Source organism: Physella acuta, unplaced genomic scaffold (assembly GCF_028476545.2).
Source record: "Physella acuta isolate Inbredline_101_S28 unplaced genomic scaffold, ASM2847654v3 ptg000869l, whole genome shotgun sequence".
NCBI lineage: Eukaryota > Metazoa > Mollusca > Gastropoda > Physidae > Physella > Physella acuta.
The window spans coordinates 12,899-32,500 of record NW_026732386.1 but is presented as its reverse complement, the minus strand read 5'-3'; positions in this window follow the sequence as shown (position 1 = coordinate 32,500).

Below are 19,602 nucleotides of genomic sequence, written 5' to 3'. Positions count from 1 at the left end.
GGACAAATGATCTCAAGGACAAAAGATACCAGGACAAAATATATCAGGACAAATGATATCATGGACAAATGATCTCAGACAAAATATCTCAGACAAAATATTTCACAGCAAAATGTTGATAGTATGTACAATGATTTTAGTTCATTTGAACTTTTTTTTTAATTGACTATCAATATGGTTTTATTTACTTTCTTTATGCATAATAATTGTGAATAAAATGAATTTGTTAAACTTAACAAACCATCAAAAGATTTATTTTATTTAACTTAATATTTGTAATGGCCTTTGATTTGAAAAGATAAAAATTAAAACAAACTTTCTCCTTTAGCCTGAAAGGTATGATAAATGATAATGTATAAAACAAAGTAACGGTAGCTATACAACAATAATGTTTAAAACATGCGAAATATCTTTCAAAAATGTTAATGGATCTCTAGGTTCGTAACGTAAAATTATTGTTTTTATTGCATGATCAACACAAACATAACGTTTACGTTTCTTTGCTGACAGTACATGATCACACCTCTCCAATACTAGGTGATCATGTATTTTGTGAACTCTTGCTCGACATTTTCTAACTCCGCGATGACCGCTGTTTGTCTTAAATAAGCATTTGTCACCTGATCACTAAGGTGTGAACGACGCATAACTATTGACTTTAGCTAATAGTTGTATTGTTCATGGAGGGCGGATGTCTTTCCCTTAAGGCATGTCTCTACCATCAAAGCGGGCTGCCACCTTGATACGAAGGTGTTTCTCTTTTGTTATTTCATCCTCTTTGATCTAGTTTCGTCCACCTGACATGGTTGGATTGTCTCATGTTTGGCAAGCCCGCCTACGCTGTCTATCGAACAATTTCTTTAATCTTCTATAGTAATAATCCTAATTTTAAAAGTGCAATATGATAAATTTATACGGCAAACATTTCTTACAATTATCATATGGGCCTATAAACAATATTAAACATATTAAACAAAACCATACAACAGCTAATAAAAATTGTTCAGATCAACTAAAGTCACCCAATACACTATTAAAATTTAGGTGTGAGATATTTTGTCTGAGATATTTTGTCTGAGATCAATTGTCCGTGGTATCATTTGTCCTGATATATTTTGTCCTGGTATCTTTTGTCCGTGAGATCATTTGTCCTTGAGATCATTTGTCTTGAGATCATTTGTCCTGAGATCATTTGTCCGTGAGATATTTTGTCTGAGATATTTTGTCTGAGATCATTTGTCCTGAGATCATTTGTCCTGTCACCATATATATGTGTGTGTGTTTGTGTGTGTGTGTAGTGTGTGTATGTCTCTGTGTGTGTGTGTGTGTGAAATGAAAGGAAAAACAATAAGTAAACAAATGCTAATGAAAATACAGACAGGACAAAAAAAATCAACTGATGGGAATTTAGCAAAAGAATTTATACACGTTAGCCTTTGTATTAGGTGGCTCTCTCAGTATTATCTAAGTCACTGAAGCTTGGATATAGGCGAAACATGCGAAAAACATGTGAAAAATAAACAATTCTAAATTTGTTATTACAATACCACAACCTATCCATAAAATAAACAAAAGGCAGTATTTTAAAAATTCGTGTTTTACCTACAGTGCATTTTACCAATCCATGCTAATTAAAAATTATAATATTCTTACAATAATGTCCTAAACACGTCTGTAAAAATGGCATTCACATTTTTTATTAGCATGAGTTGAATTTCTTTTAAAATTACATCCCCTGGCAAAATTCTACAAGATTTTAATTTAGTTTTTTTTTATCCTACTGTAATTTTTATTGTTATATAAACAAATCCATCCGTTTTTTAACAACAAGTAAATGCAATGAAAGTAAAAAGCACATGAGGTGTGTATTTTTACAGTTCTAAAATCTGTAGTGATGATGAAAGGAAGGGAGAAGGAAGGACTTGACACACTCAGCATTTATTATAGATGTCTGGGTAGTAGGTGATGATTGACTGGTGTTATTTATTATTTATCCGCAAGTGTGTGCAAGTGTTAGAAATTTTGAAAAAAAATAATTGAAGATTGTGGTGCAAACATTGAAACTTTAGTTTTTATAATGAAAACCAACAATTAGGCGGTAAATTTGGGGGCCCCTAAAAATCGGGGGCCCCTGGCTGCAGCCCTTTCAGCACCCCCCTTAATCCGCCACTGCCTCCCCCCCTCCCATCACACCCTTGTTTGTCTTATGAAATCTGATAGGGCATTGTGTGACACGCGAATCATCAACAATACTGTAGATAAAATCGTCTAGCTAAAAACGATTAATCTGTTAATTACATAACATAGACGCTTTCTAGTCTCCAACGCCGGGCTTAATTTTAAACACGTTTTTTTATTTCATTTCATGTTTCATATTATAACAATTCAATATAATAATAACCAATTTTGTTATAATTTTAAGGTTTCTTTCTTTATGCCTTAAAATATCAATTTTAAGTTTTAAACTATCAAATTGTTTTTCCAATCCTATCAACGTTTCAAACTGTAGTATCTTTGCTGCAGACAAGCAGAGGGAACTTTAAGTAAATATTCAAGTCAAAGACTTAGGCGTCCTGCGTGTGTACATACGGCCGTGTAAACATACCCCGAACGAGGCTACTCTCATTTCTCTACCCACATCCGTGGAGAATTAAATTTGTATTGGCGTTCATAAGGTGGTTCGTCGTTATGCTGGGGTGTCGTTTTGTTGGGGGTGTCGTTATGCTGGGGTGTCGTTATGCTGGGGTGTCGTTTTGTTGGGGGTGTCGTTATGCTGGGGTGTCGTTATGCTGGGGTGTCGTTATGTGGGGGTGTCGTTATGCTGGGGTGTCGTTATTTTGGGAGTTTCGTTGGTAGTGTCGTTAATCTGGGGTGTCTCTATGATAGAGTGTCGGTGTCGTTATGCTGGGGTGTCATTTTGTTGGGAGTGTCGTTATGTTGGGAGTATCGCTGGCCTGGAGTGTCGTTGGTCTGGGGTGTCGTTGGTCTGGGGTGTCGTTGGTCTGGGGTGTCGTTGATCTGGGGTGTCGTTGGTCTGGGGTGTCTTTCGTCTGGGGTATCGTTGGTCTGGGGTGTCGTTATGTTGGGAGTGTCGCTGGTCTGGGGTGTCGTTGGTCTGGGGTGTCGTTGGTCTGGGGTGTCTTTGGTCTGGGGTGTCTTTGGTCTGGAGTGTCGTTGGTCTTGTATATCATTTGTGTGAATGTCTTCGCGTCCTCTCGTATTGAGTGGTTAAAAAGACCAGAAATAAAAAACAACGAATATGTTCATCATTTTGACGACAGTGATCTCAACTATCAAGTTGTAACATAACAAGTGTTTGTGTTATGTTGCTGACGTCACGAATGTCTTCACTTATGCTACTGACGTCAGTGATATTTACCTGATTATTCCCCCCCCCCCTCCCCGACTCAATAATACAATAATACAATAAAGACTGGTGTTAAATTGACCTCGCAATTATAGGAATCCATTACAGTTGAATTCTTAATTACCCAAATCAATAATTCTTAAATGCAGCTTTAAAAACTATAGTCGCGGGGTTAAATAATATAAAAGGATAGATTTTCAATAGATAGATAAAACAATCGTACCATAAAAAATTACAATTAAGCCTAGTACGAAAATCTATTAAATGTATATAAAATGTCTATAAAATTGCTTGTGTTATAATGAAACTTAGGTACCGGATTTTACTTCAATCATAGACGGCTACTAAAAATACCCTACAAGCGCCGTGTGGTTGTGAGGGGGGGGGGGGGGCGAACGGGTGGTAAGGCTTGAACGCTAGGTGTGTGTGCAGAAAACCAACAATCCCCTGGACCGGTTAGACACCTTTCTATTGTCCCCCCTGATCGACGACCCGTCCGGGTTATTCACCGTTCACACGGGTTTACCACATTCATCAAACATGAACGCCACGGGTTCACGCGGGCGACCGACAAAAGCATTAAAAGGATCAGTCGCCGCGGCTCGCCTTAACGCTCCTACAAAGAGTTTTTTTTTTTCTTTTTTTTTAAATTTCTTGACGCGAAGATAGGTTTGTCACGTGATCGAGGGTTTCGAAAACTGCCGATCGCGGGGCAGTCTGGGAACGAGGCATGAGCTGACGTGTGGCTGAGAAGTTGATCGTCTGCTGAGGAAATAGGTGGAAGCAGACGCATGTAGGTCAGTGCTAAGACGTCTAGTTACCTCCCCACTTGCGACGCATGCCTGGTCTAATCGTAGCTTTTTATTCTGACCGTATCTAGATCCGCAACGTTTGCTCAGAACCCTAACGTATCTAGATCTGCAACGGTTACTCAGAACCCTAACGTATCTAGATCCGCAACGTTTAATCATAACCCTAAACATTTCTGGATGTTCAACGTTAACTATGAGGTCCGCGTGGTCGGGTCAGTTAAGCTTGTGGTTGCCGAAAAGTATCGAGTTCGAACCCCGGGGCAGATGAGAGACCATTCCAATATCAACCAACTATTGGTTCGACAAAGTTGGATGGAATCTCTTCCAATACTTGAATTAAGAACGAAGAAGAAGAAAAGAACGTTAACTGAAAACCATAACCGTATCTAGAGCTAATTCAGCGGGACATGTATATAACAACAGCTAGATGTGGTAACAATATCCGTTCACTTCCATTTAAATACAATGGCGAATTGTGGAGAAAAACTGACCAGGACTATACTGGTAAAGAAATAAGAAAGCGAAATGGGGATGGATTGGACACACCTTGCGTAAAACAACTAGCAACGTCACCAGCTAGGAACTTGATTAGAATCGCCAAAGGAAAGTGGTAAGTAAGTGAGTCAAGACAAACTTGGAAAAGATCAATTGGCATGAAGCAAAAAAAAAAGCCGGAATGTCGTGGACCCTTTTTGGTAGAGTCTCCCAAGTTGCTTCCATGCAAATGGAATCCAGGAATAATGATGATGATATTTTTAGAAGCTGTTTAGCGCTGAGTTTCTGGTTTCTTAATACAAGTAACACCACAGAAGGTTTTTAAAACATGTACAATACAATTTTATTCTGGTGCAGGAAAACTATTCTACTCTCAATAATGTAAAAGGCGGATTTAATTATCTAAGCAAGGCAATGATGGGCAGGCATTTGATTTATTTCACAACTGAAATTGTTCCTAACATCTATACCCAGATCCCTGTACGGACTTAAGGATGCATCATCCACAACTAACCAACTCAAAGACACCAACCAACTCCTATTACCAACACCAATACCACCAGAAACACCAACCAACCGTAACCACAACCGCAACCACATCAAACCAAGACACCAACCAACGCCATCAGCCTCTTACCAACACCAATACCACAAGTCAACATCAACCACCTCTATCCAGTTCTCATTAAGGACATCACTCAACACCCGCCACCCCGAACACACATCAGCTACCTCTAACCACCATCAACCACCTCCAACCAACATCAACCACATCCAACCAGCTTACAACTCATCAAACACCATTCACCAAACTTTATGTCGAAGCGAAACTCTCCGCTCCGTATTTTATTACTTACAACCTCCCATCTACAAGTTTATCTCCACCATCTTTCCCCCCTTACATGCAGTCCCCAATCCCCTTACAAATTTCTCCATACAAAACCCATCACTTCCATTTCATCCTTCTCTACATATGACTGTGCCGCCGTGCCTCAAGAATTCCTTCTATGTAGGTTAACCTATAAAACGTAAACAGACCACAACAAAATCAAGATGTAAAGATAATTTCTATTGGTCCTTAGTGATCTTTAAGAGGATCGCGACATAAAAGACAAAATTAATGGCTCTTGTGGGTTGTATACGGCGGGCCGCGCACGGTCTTGCTATGTTGTATGTGCGCTATGATTCTTGATGCAAAAATAATGACAAGCAAGAGATCGAAATAAACGTTGGGAGATATGTTTATATTTTAAAGAGAGGGGGGGGGGTAAAAAAAAACGCCTACTTACTCTCTACATCCACTGCTAAAAAATGGTATTGCAATCTAACGCTAAAAGATGAATTATATTTACTCTATTCCTGTTCTTAATATTTCTATCGTCATTAAATCTGTTTATGGATTTTCTCAAGGACTGCAGCTTTATTTGAAGTATGTGAGATTCGAATTTCATCAATATGCACGGGTATTTTATTTCGTGCAACTAAATTCAAATTCGTGTAGATGAATGCGAGTTAATTTATTTCTTTGATTAAGGCGTGTGTAGCAATTGTGTGTGTGTTCGTTTGTAGGTGTGTGTGTGTGTGTGCGTGCGTGCGTGCGTGCGTGTGTGGGTGATTGCGTGTGTGTACGTGTGTGTTTGTGTGCGAGCGTACAAGCATGTGTTTGTGTGTGCGCGCCTTTTACTTTCCAGAACTTGAGCCAGGTACCCCAACTGAGCTGGGTGCTCTCAGTGAAGTCCAACAGCTTCTGCCTCTAGTGAATTCTTTAGCTGCGCGCTTTAATTGTGTAACACCCAAACTATAATAAAGTATAAAATGAGTTGATTTTTTTTCCAAGAACGGAAGTGCTAAGCACTTGGACAGCGGAGTCGGGCTTCACCTTAATCCATTTCTGATCTTTTACTTCAATCCAAAACAGGCCCTAATCCTAAACGTAACAGAGTCACAATTTAAAAAAAACAACCACCGCCTCCTTCCCCCACCCCCACCAATATTTCTTTTTCAGCCAACATGTTCTTAACATTGATATTTTAGAAACTTGTCGCCAATCTTTAGAACCACTGAAATCCCACACCCACAGTGTTTTAGGCGTGCCTTCCTACACTTGTACAGAATTGTGGTCAGCTCTTCAGAAGCGGAGATTGATTTATGGAACAACTAGAAGACACCTGCCAAATGTGGCACCGTGTTAGACAATGACTGGTAGCTGTAAATAAAGGAAATCAATCAATTTATCGATTAAACCACACACACACAACTGTCCTCACACTCAGTGTATAGCTTATATATATATATATATATATATATATATATATATATATATATATATATATATATATATATATATATATATATATATATATATATATATATATATGTATATATGTACTTATGTAATATATGTATGTATCAATATGTACACACATACAAATATATATATATATATATATATATATATATATATATATATATATATATATATATATATATATATATATATATATGGGTGTGTGTGTATATATGTATATGTATATATAAATATATGTATATATATATATATATATATATATATATATATATATATATATATACGTGTCTGTGTGTGTGTGTCTGTGCACCCATATAATACATTTACTAAAACACCAATAATCTTGATACGTCAAAACAAATTCTTTCATAGACAATGAACAAAATATTTACAGGAAGGGCACAAAGCACAAAATATGGGATCTCCTGATTGAATAAATACTAGCCAATCGAAATTTGTATTACAAAATCACGTTTTTTGTTCCGTGTCAACAACAATGATAGGCTCCCCCTCATCCAACCTGTCAGAGACCATGGGGCCAGGACAATGAGATGTTGGCTCACAGGTGCGACTGGAGCTTATGTTACATCAACAGCTTAATGGTACAGCCGTATGTACCACGGGGGCTTAATCTACGCCCGGAGATTCTCTTCCTCCGTGAGTTTATGTCAAGCTTAGCGAAAGACGTAAGCTTAGTGTATTTACCAGTGTGCTGCTGTCGGTGGCTCTATGTCTGGCGCCTTTTTGACGCCCGGCTGATTTGTCGGCGGCCCTAATAACTGCAGGTCCCTTTCGGGGGTCTTACTGTTAAAGCAGTTTTTGTGTGTTTTTTTTTTCTGTTTTTTTTTTAGTATTCAAAGAGAACTTTATTGACAGAACTTGTGTCGAAGTAAATATTGGCGGGTGATGGGGTCTTATTAATGTGGTTCATTTTGTCGGGTCTGTTTCGTCACTAGCCATTTTGGATGCCGTATTTCGTCATGCTTTTTTACTAGTACACTGGTGTTCTTTTTAACAGAAGAGTTTTAAGAACCAACGGGTTAATCATCTAAGACTAATTAGGCTTGCATGTAAAACTCATTTAAACAACTGAGAGATGGGTTTCCACATGCAATGCACGTGTACCTAGTAAAATTTTACATTTTTTAGAGCTAATAACACTAGTAGTTTGTTCCGAGTGGGATCGCTGGAATGTGTAGTGTTGTGTGTGTGGTAAAACATATGTAAGAACCGGAAATGGGCTTAAAAGATGCAGGTGATGGAGGTAAAGTCTAGGTGGTCTGGTGTGTCGTTTTGCATCATAGCACTGCGGTCGTATATCGAGACACATGGGGCGTAGATCGAGACACATGGGGCGTAGATCGAGACACATGGGGCGTAGATCGAGACACACAGGGCGTATAGCGAGACACAAGGCGTATGTCAAGACACACAGGGCGTATAGCGAGAAACATAGGGTGTATATCAAGATACAGAGCGTGCATGAAGACACAAAGGGCACATTTTAAGTCACCATGGGCGTATATTAAACTATATAAAAGTGCTTGAAGAGAAATTGGGCGTTCATAAAGACACCTAGGACATAGGTATAACGTAAATCAAGACACAGAGAGCAACATGAAGACACGTATGGCGTAGTTCAAGACACAGAAAATGTATCAAGACGCAATAAAGGCGTGCATGCAGATAAAGAATAATGTATAGGAATTATTTTTTTTTTAATTTTATTTATCGTCTTATTCTTAGTACTCGTGAAATCTACTTCCCAATGTTAACCATTTCATCACCCTACGTCTCTTATAAGCTCTTAAGTTCGCTTACCGCGCTTCAAAAAAAATAAAACCCAGAATATATATAAACCCGCTTCCCCGCCGCACCCAATGCTACACATAATTAATTAGCCCACACCTGCAAGCATACGGACACGTGCATAATGATCCAGCCATGCCATTTACATATGAATGTACTTAACTGGCCACGATCAAATACTGGTCTCTAAATGTTAATCACTAAGGTGTGAATCGTTCGGCCGGGTAATCAAAAAGATCTTATTCAGGGGAGAGAAGCACATCTGCTCAGCTTTAATCGTCGGTCGTTTTGTTGTGGTTATCGGCCCTTTCTCGTGCGACTAGATTCAAAGATAGTAAGCTGAGAGGGCATAACTTGTTATCACGTTATTGATCTATTAGAACATGAAATCAATCTGTACTTCAAGTTCCAGTTTAGCGGGGAAAATTGTCCAGACAGTCATGCGTATATTTGACGTGTTTTTATTCTACTTTTTTAATTTGATAATTTAAAAAAAATAAAAAATTATTAATCTTCTAGAACATAGTTTCAAATAATTAGTATATTAATTGATGTTTTTACGTATATATTGTATATATTGAAAAAATAACTTTGAAATGTATAAATGAATAAAGTATAAAGTTCTGTTGTATTTATACGGGGTAGGTTTGTTGTATTGAGTAATGTTATATAACACTGCCTTTTAAATTTTCTAAATTTGTTTTCTTTTTGCAAAATGTATCAATTAGTCTGGTTTACGTAATTTTTCCTTCTAGGCACAAAATATGATATAGAGCTGTTTTAAATGATGGAATGACAAGTGAAAAATTCTGATATGAATGTTTATTATATTTAAAAATGCACAGTTTTGTTGTCTTGGAATCGTTAGATGGTTTTTATGTGTATGTGGTAGTAGCGGGGGGGGGGGGGGTGAATTCCTAGATAGGTTTAATAATATAAGTGTGGGTTTTCCTTTATAGGTTTAACAATATAAGGGGTGGTGGGAGATTTCTTGATAGGTTTAATAATATAAGTGTGAGTTTTCCTTTATAGGTTTAATAATATAAGGCGAAGGGGAGATTTCTTTATAGGTTTAATAATAAAAGTGTGGGGGTTTCCTTTATAGGTTTAAGAATATAGGTTTAATAATAAGTAAACGTTATATGGAGAAGGGGTGGGTAAAAATATCATGTTATGTGATTGTCTTTGTGCACAATCCCTAATTATATTATCGCAATTTTTTTAAAGTTGTTTTTAAAATGTTTAGTACTAAAGCATACACGTAAGAAGAAACAACTTGTGTAAAATTCTACATCTATTGCGTTTATGTAGTTTCACGTTCGACAAACACATTCCAGGCATGCTCTACTTCACCTGTTGCAAGGTCCACCACATCCTACGATTGATATAGTTATTATTAGGGTTAGCCTTCCTGGCTTTATGGTGGCTAGCATACTGGATATAGATTAGCGTAATAGTTTTAGAATATCGTTATCATAACCCGCGATACTAATCCACATATAATAGGGCTTAGGTTAAAGTATCGTGTATGTTTGACCAACGATACTCGGCATTCGAGTATTGAGAGAAAAAGTCTAACATTAGAGTACCAGTAAGGTTTTTTATGTAAATATTTCGGCCATGACACCATCACGTGATCGTGGTTTGACACAGAGAACCAATCAAATCACGTTGGTTTTTATTTCCCATAAAAGCCGTTTAAAATGTTCACCATTTGTTCACCCCCCCCCCCCCTTCCTACTCCCCATTCTTGCCGTTTAAACACCGCGTTTGTAAATAGACCTACTGGAACTGTAAACAAACTTTGTTGACATATGTTTTATAGCCCCCGCGCTCTTAACACATTTCAAGTGACGTTTTATGGTGAAATTGTCGCCAAAAAAAATTTTCATTACACAAAACCCAATGTGGCAAGTCTGTCTGTACTTACGAGCCCTAAATTTTATTCCCGCGATTTGGCCGGCAATCAAATACCAGAAAAAAAAATGTCACAATAAAAGTGGGTGTGCTTGATCACGTGGCCGGTTGTCACACGCAGGATAGGAGTTACAGGTGTTTACACCTACAAAGTTTGTAGTACTTTACAATCTAAGGTAAGAGGGCGGTGGAGAGGGGGACATTACTTTTGCAGACATGAAATGGTAAAGTAAGATTAATGTCAAATTTTTTGAAGCCGGTTGTCTTGGGTTGGTATGGCTATGTAGGGAGCAGGACATTACCCCCCCCCCCCCCCCCCCCCAGTGCCCCGGACATTTCACCCTGACATTAACCCCCGGAGCAAATCCCCACCCCTGTCAATTTCCCCTCTCATTTAGTGATAGGGTTTGGGTCACTGTTTGGGCTAGGGCTAGGGCTAGGGCTAGGGCTAGGGCTAGGGCTAGGGCTAGGGCTAGGGCTAGGGCTAGGGCTAGGGCTAGGGCTAGGGCTAGGGCTAGGGCTAGGGCTAGGGCTAGGGCTAGGGCTAGGGCTAGGGCTAGGGCTAGGGATAGGGTTAGGGATAGGGATAGGGTTAGGGTTAGGGTTAGGGTTAGGGTTAGGGTTAGGGTTAGGGTTAGGGTTAGGGTTAGGGTTAGGGTTAGGGTTAGGGTTAGGGTTAGGGTTAGGGTTAGGGTTAGGGTTAGGGCTAGGGCTAGGGCTAGGGTTTGGGGAAGGTTTAGGGCTAGGGTTTGGGTTTGGGTTTGGGTTTGGGTTTGGGTTTGGGTTTGGGTTTGGGCTAGGGTTAGGGTTAGGGATAGGGTTAAGGTTAGAGTGTTAGATGTCCGGGTGTAATAGATGGGGAGGGGGAATGTCCTAGAGCCTGTTGTGTGAGGAAGTGGGGGAGGCAGTGATTTCAATGCTAAAAATAGTCTAAGACCATGTTGCATTCTCACCAATCATTTAATTATCGTTTTTATACCTATGCTCATTTCATTGCCCAATGTCCAAAGTAGTACATAACCTGTGGTGCTACGACAACACCACCAAACATTTTTAGTGAAATATTTAAAATGTTCAGTGAAGGAAATAAAGACGAATAGCATTGGGCTCAAAGAATGGGATAATTTATAACACTCGGGCATTCCAACTTAAGTTGCGTCCCTTGTTCCTGTTAGCCAGGCCTCATCATTCTCCCCGACTTCACACAACTCGTGGCAGTAGATCTGGTGGGGCATGAAGCTGATATTTATGGGGTTGTTTCCCTTGGTAATCTCTCAGTCAGTGCCCTCCCTTCTAGCTCGTAATAAAACAATGTACAGTACTGTCGCATTAGAATAGTTTTTTTGTTTTTTTAAATAATGAGTAAATATATGAATGATGGGACGATGTGGTCGAAAGGTAGAGCGAACGATTGCTAACTCGGGTTCGTATTCCGGGCTGGAGCCCGTCGGACGTCACTGAGCCCACCCAGCTCTAATGGGTACCTGACTAAGAGAAAGTAAAGGCGGCTGGGCATAACGCTTTTCATGTTAGGTCAGAGAAAACGTAAACTCTACTTCATTTTCCTCATGGACAACCAGTATGGAAAGGGTAACTTACTTAAATAAACAGTCATATATTTTCAACCAATCTTTTGTTTTATGTGTTTCTACAAAAAATTAAGATATAAGTACTGAAGTTATTTAGTTGTATATATATATATATATATATATATATATATATATATATATATATATATATATATATATATATATATATATATATATATATATATATAAATGCATATTTATTTATTTATTTATATACATATTTATACGTAAGTATTAATTTTTGCATTACTTTCTACTCCACCACCCCCACCCTCGCTCGCCACCCCGCCAATTAATTCTAATAGCTACCCCACATGACACCCGTACACAGCCCGCCTGGCCAGAAAACAAATGCCGCCCCTGGGAGCACTTCACGCGGGCACCCAGCTCCACCCCCGGGCTCGCGGTCAGGGTCACCTTGTCCTCGTCCATTTCACAGCGTCAGGCCACGACTCGCTGACCACTGGTTTCACACTCGCTTGGCTTTTTATATGACCCTCATTCAACCCATCCACCCCTTTCACTTGCTTGACACACGGGGTAAAGTATAATACCCCCCCCAAACAACTCCACCCCCTCCCCCCCTGCCACTACCCCCTCTAACTAATATACCCACACACGTAATACCCTCTCACACACAGACACCCTTGTACACACATATACACACAGACACATAAACACACTCACATACACAAAAAACACGTACACCGAGACACATACATTCATATACAGACGCACACGGACACACAACCACACACACACACACACACACAACCACACACACACCCTCACCCTCCCATAGCATTCAACTGTTGGCACTTAGTGCCTAATTCCATCCAAATTCACACCCAGGGTACCATCAAAGAGCTAATGATTCCATGTGAACCCGACGTAATGTTGTGAATGCTTCTTATAGACATTGATAGGCTGCCGTATATTTTCTTGTTAACCAATATATTTAGCCCAACACGTTGACACTTATAAGTGTTCAATGTAAGTAAAACAACCCTTTCAAACCTTTACCAGACAATGGGGCAGATCTAGCAGTACGTTTTCCATCACCTCACATATGAAGGAATACTGTGGTCAGCATTATGGCCGATCAAAACGAGACTTGGGTGCACACCAGAGCTGGACGAATTCGGAGACGTCGTACGGACTTCTGCCATCCGACCACCTCCTATGGTAAAAAGTAGCTAAAAACAATACTAAATTACAGTATTAAAATGAAGTATAGTGTATTTATTGTTCAGTTTTTTTTTTTTTTTTTTTTTCTAGAGTGACGAATTTTGCCTGCTCACAATAGTAACCTTACTTGTAATATTAATATTGAACAAATCAATGGCCTTGATTAAGTTCCCCTGTTTAAATCGCTCACATTATATTATGTATAAAACAGCAACGCATATTCATCAGACCACACACCGTAACAAAGACGATTATCCTTGTGAGTTACTGCCCTTTTTGTAAAAGCAAACGAGGCGTTAAATGTCTTGTTTAAGTTTCATTCCGAATTGACACGTTTCACGCGGAAAAAAAAATAAAATGTAAATTAAACAGAACTAGCTCATCCTACAATCACCCTCATCCCCTACCCCTCTTAGTTTCATCTCGATTCAGATACAATAACGACGCCCCCCCCCCCCCCCCCCCCACCCCCATACCCTACCCCTCGATTCAGATACAATATCGGGCCTTCCACCCCCACCCCCTTAACATAACAGGAGGGTTGAGGAGGACCTAAGAGATCTGAACATTCATCAAGTGCCTTCCTCTGGGTATTTCAAGAGATACCCACCCCACCATCCCCGACGGGTCCTTGCCCCCCCCCCCCCCCCCCCCCCCCCGATGTTTAAACAAGACCTGCCGATGAAGTGGTCAATCCAGCCAGGAGAATGGAGATGAGAAATTAGTTTTTACCGTCCGGGGGAAGACGGGTGGAGGGGGTGTGTGGGTGGAGGGGGGATAAGAGATGAGGATTAAGGATTGGTCAGCAGGTGAAAAGGATATTGTAACGTCAGCGAGCACCTGTCACGTGGGGTTTAAGAGCGGATTAAAACACCTGAGGATAAAAGCACGTCCGAGTTTTGTGGGGGGGGGGGGGGGGGACGTCTCTGCTACGGTGAAAGTGAGAATTGTTTGCCCGTCACAATACGGGTTTTATTACTAGTACTTGGGTGTTTCAAAAAAAGAAGAAAAGAAAAACTACCTGTAGAAAGTCGTTAGAAGAAGGTTGAAGAGGTGGAGGAAGGGGGGGGGGGGGGGGGGGGGGGAGTGAATGACCAGGGTCCGGTGATTGAAGTTTAAGATTGACCCCGAGGGTCAGATCTGGAAATAAATACTCCACTCCACCCCGCGTTTGACCAGTATGTCGTCACAGCAAACTTGAGTCCGGGGCGGTTTGGACACTTGGACGGGCCCGGAGAAAAATAAAATTCAAATCAGGTTTTTTTAATTCGACACTAGTAACTAAACAATCCCCCCCCCCCCCAACCCCACCGCCATTCGTCCCCACAATTAAGCAAACACCACCTGGACTACTAACAGAACTGACCGGACGTACAATAGGTCATAACGGGAACAAATTAATTGGGAAATGGTCGTGACACTATACACACTGACCTTACTAGTAGACCATGCCTGCGTCAGTGCTGACAGGGAAATAACCGCGAGTGTACTAACTAAAGGGAGGTAACCGTCTCACAAATCTCCCTCCGCCTACTTTCTAAAGTTGAAAAGCTCCACCATAAGCGGTTTTATTGACACGTTTAGAAAAGCCAATTTGTGGGGCAAACACAGAAAACTTATGATAAATTCCTTAATGTCTCCACGCTGTATTATCGCCCTTTTTGATCTATTAATTACTCTCCCTTGAGCTAGGGATACCGTGAATTTACCAGCGAATTCGTTGAGTAAATTTGTTCAAGGTTTTAAACTAGTCTTTATTATATAGAATTCAGCTGAAGAAATGACTTACTCTAAGTTGCGGGAGCTTCTAAATGTATAAAGCATGACGTTTTAAAATTGTTTTGTTTAATAAAGGTTTAATTTTTCTGTCTCTGATAGGTCTATATTTAGTGACTTAAAGTTTTTAGACTTTTGGGGAAAAAATGAACAATGATGGTCAGCTAATTGTAAATCATCAACGATCTATTTCAGACCCCACATTGTCACGTGGGATTGTAAAACAAAATTACTTTTAATTGAATTGATTCTTTTTAAAAAAGGGTGTTTTGTTTGTATTGGTTCGGTACGAACAATTCCTTGGCTTCTTAATTGTAACATTCGATGGAATTTCCTTCAACAAAAATCAAAATTAAGAATTACTGCAATTTCATCCTGCTTTTCTCTCTGGATTTGCTTCAATGTCCTATGTCAATCCAAGAATAATATACAAGTCAGAAGCTGTTTTATTCCTGAGTTGTCTCTTCTGGGTGGGTTACTGTCCCTAGCTAACGAATCCCACCTGCCGGGGTTTGATCTCAGGACTTTTGGGTTAAGAAATAACTCGCTCTCCCACTCGACCACGCCGTCTCCACCTTCTGGGTCCCCCAAGTTGTGCCAGGTATCCATTAAAACTGGATGGACTCAGCATTGTATAGACTCACGATCTTTAACTGTGTCAGTATTGTTACCCACCCCACAATGAACAAAGAAAAGAATTTACTATAAGAAAGTCTTTGGGTATAATCCACCCAGTTGCCGGGAATCAGAAGAAATAGTATTTCCCACTATAAAAAGTGTCCAGGTATGATCCACCCAGTTGCCGGGGAAAGGGTTAGGACAACACAATTTTGCCTTTTTGCCGTTCTACCAACTTTTACAACCTCAATTTGCCATTAAATTATCTGGTAGCCACTTAATCTTTTAAACAAAAAATACTCTAGTCTATGGTACCTATTTTCTACATTCCAACGTAAGTCCCGCAAACTTTCTAAAGCCATATACAGTTCTTCTTCAGGATTTAAACTATGCTTCGGGCGTCGAACTCGTTACATAACTGTAAAATTTTAGTATTCACTAAACAAATGTACATTGTTTACAAAGATTTAAAAACCTAGTCTACCCCACACCGCATCGCTCGTCCCTAATACACACACCATAATACCACCACTTCATGACATAACATCTACTTCAAGATTGTGCCTTCTTACTTAACTTTATAGAAACAGTAGATTTAATGACGGCATACACATATTCTCCACCCCTTCATGACATAACAACTACTTCAAGAATGTGCACGCTTTGCTAGACTTTATAGAAACAGTAGATTTAATGTCTTCATACACATACTCTCCATTCCTTCACTTCATGACATAACAACTACTTCAAGAATGTGCACGCTTTGCTAGACTTTATAGAAACAGTAGATTTAATGTCTTCATACACATACTCTCCATTCCTTCACTTCATGACATAAGAACTACTTCAAGAATGTGCACGCCTTGCTAAACTGTAGCTTCTAGGGCGTGGACTGAAACAAAATATCAAGTCACAACTTGAACATCCCTCAAGTGATCATAAAGTGATAAATCTCGGTGTTAGGTCGGGTTTGTACCCCAGATTCTCAAACACGAGCCACGGTGTCGATTTGTCAAAAAAAAAAAAAATTTTAATGTTTTTTTTTAAGTCTACTGACACGAAGTATTCTAGACCGGTGATTGGCTGGATGCTTGAGTCACGTGATTTAGGGATGATGTTATTTATAATGTGTTTAAGATACGGTTTGACACTTTTAAAATAATACTTTGACGCTTGCTTTATTGAACTTAAAAAAAAATTGTTTGCAAATTCTAGATGTAAAAAAATCATTTTCATTTTTCTTATGTATGTAACCATGTCCCAACTCTAGACACATCATGTGTCCCGGCTCCCATGACGAACCATGTGTCCCAGCTCCCATGACGAATCATGTGTCACAGCTCCCATGACAAACCATGTGTCACAGCTCCCATGACAAACCATGTCCCAGCTCCCATGACAAACCATGTCCCAGCTCCCATGACGAACCATGTGTCACAGCTCCCATGACAAACCATGTCCCAGCTCCCATAACGAACCATGTCCCAGCTCCCATGACGAACCATGTGTCCCAGCTCCCATAACAAACAATGTCCCAGCTCTCATTACGAACCATGTGTCCCAACCCCCATATCGAATCAAGTGTCCCAGCTCCCATGACGAACCATGTGTCCCAACTCCCATGACGAACCATGTGTCCCAACTCCCATGACGAACCATGTGTCCCAACCCCCATATCGAATCAAGTGTCCCAACTCCCATGACGAACCATGTGTCCCAGCTCCCATGACGAACCATGTGTCCTAAATCCCTTAACGAACCATTCACACCGCCTTCTAGTTATAAAAAAGTGTTTTAAAATGTGGCTTTAAATGTTTACAAAAATAGACAATTGTTTTTTTTTCATACTCGATTTTCCATCTAGTAGGATCGCCCTTACACTATAATCCTTTAATTTCAGTATCTTCACACTCACACTTTGATTCTTGAAACACCACACGTGTTTAAAATGTTGATATTGAACCGATGTTTCACACTTTTTTTAAAGTCAACTACACTACCAGATTTATAACGCCTTGAATAAGTTGGTTATTGCTGGTATAAATAATGGGGACACGTTTAGTATCTTTGGGCGTCATTTTTACGTCTGTTGACTTAAGATATAGTTTGATGCTTGCAGGTGTTGGAATTTGGGCGATGACGTTTAATTTATTTTGGGGTAGTGGGACACTGACCCATCGTCAATGTGTCTGCAAGATGGCAGTTTACAGACATCATTGAATTAGCAGTAAAATACTTCACTTCGTTTTTGGCACATTGTTTAAACATCGTTTTTTGTTCATCTGCCACACATATTTTATTTTAACATAAGAAAAATGTTGTCCAGGTTTATAAAGCAGTAAATTGTTCAGCAAATAGTACGCAGAGAAGGGAAAATGAGGGGTGGGGGTTATGAAATACGTAGACTAAACACATGCAGTTAACAGTAATATACTACAACCAAACATGAACAACATCAACAACGCTGTATAATCCAACAACAACAGTATGTTGCAAACTAACAACAACAGCATGTTACAACATAGTAAAAAAATTTAAATTTAATAGAACTGGTATGATGATGTGACGGTGCAATCTTACTATGACGTAAATACCGTATCTTTTTTTAGACAAGGGGTTTTGTAAGAGTTGGCTTTTGTAAGCTAGACCTGTCTAACTTCTGTAAGCTGTGTCTAGACCTAACTTCTGTAAGCTGTGTCTAGATCTGTCTAACTTCTGTAAGCTGTAGCTAGACTTGTCTAACTTCTGTAAGCTGTGTCTAGAACTGTCTAACTTCTGTAAGCTGTGTCTAGACCTGTCTAACTTCTGTAAGCTGTGTCTAGACCTGTCTAATTTCTGTAAGCTGTGTCTAAACCTGTCTAACTTCTGTAAGCTGTGCCTAGACCTGTCTAACTTCTGTAAGCTGTGTCTAGACCTGTCTAACTTCTGTAAGCTGTAGCTAGACTTGTCTAACTTCTGTAAGCTGTGTCTAGACCTGTCTAACTTCTGTAAGCGTGTCTAGAACTGTCTAACTTCTGTAAGCTGTAGCTAGAACTGTCTAACTTCTGTAAGCTGTGTCTAGACTTGTCTAACTTCTGTAAGCTGTGTCTAGAACTGTCTAAATTCTGTAAGCTGTAGCTAGACCTGTCTAACTTCTGTAAGCTGTGTCTAGACCTGTCTAGCTTCTGTAAGCTGTAGCTAGATCTGTCTAATCGCACCAGCATGACTGAATCGCTCGCGACAATAAAGGTAATATAAACATATTCTAAGCAAAATGTGTAGCAATCTGCACGGGGCTTAGAGCTTAGCCCAGTAAAAGTATCTCCGCCTCTGAGCTTCACACTGAATAGAGTTAGTGTTTTAAGAAGAAGTGTAGGCAGTGTATTATATACTCCATAGTAGTGGTTCCTGAATCTTTTTGGAGGTACCGAACTCCACCGAACCCTTCTTAATAGGTCTATCGTCTGAAATGATGAAATACCATCAAGAAACATGTGAGTTGGGTGTGTGTCTTGACCTCTACCGAAACCCTGGTTAAGAACCATTGCACTATACGGTTACTTTATATCGCATATTGTATATTGTGTATTATATACTGGTATTGCATAATATAATGTATATGACGTGTTGTGTAGGTTGTATTGTATACTGTGTATTTTTTGTTTTTCTATACTATGTACTATATACTGTATATTGCATATTGGGTATTATATACTGTATGTTGTAAATTGTATACAGTGTCGC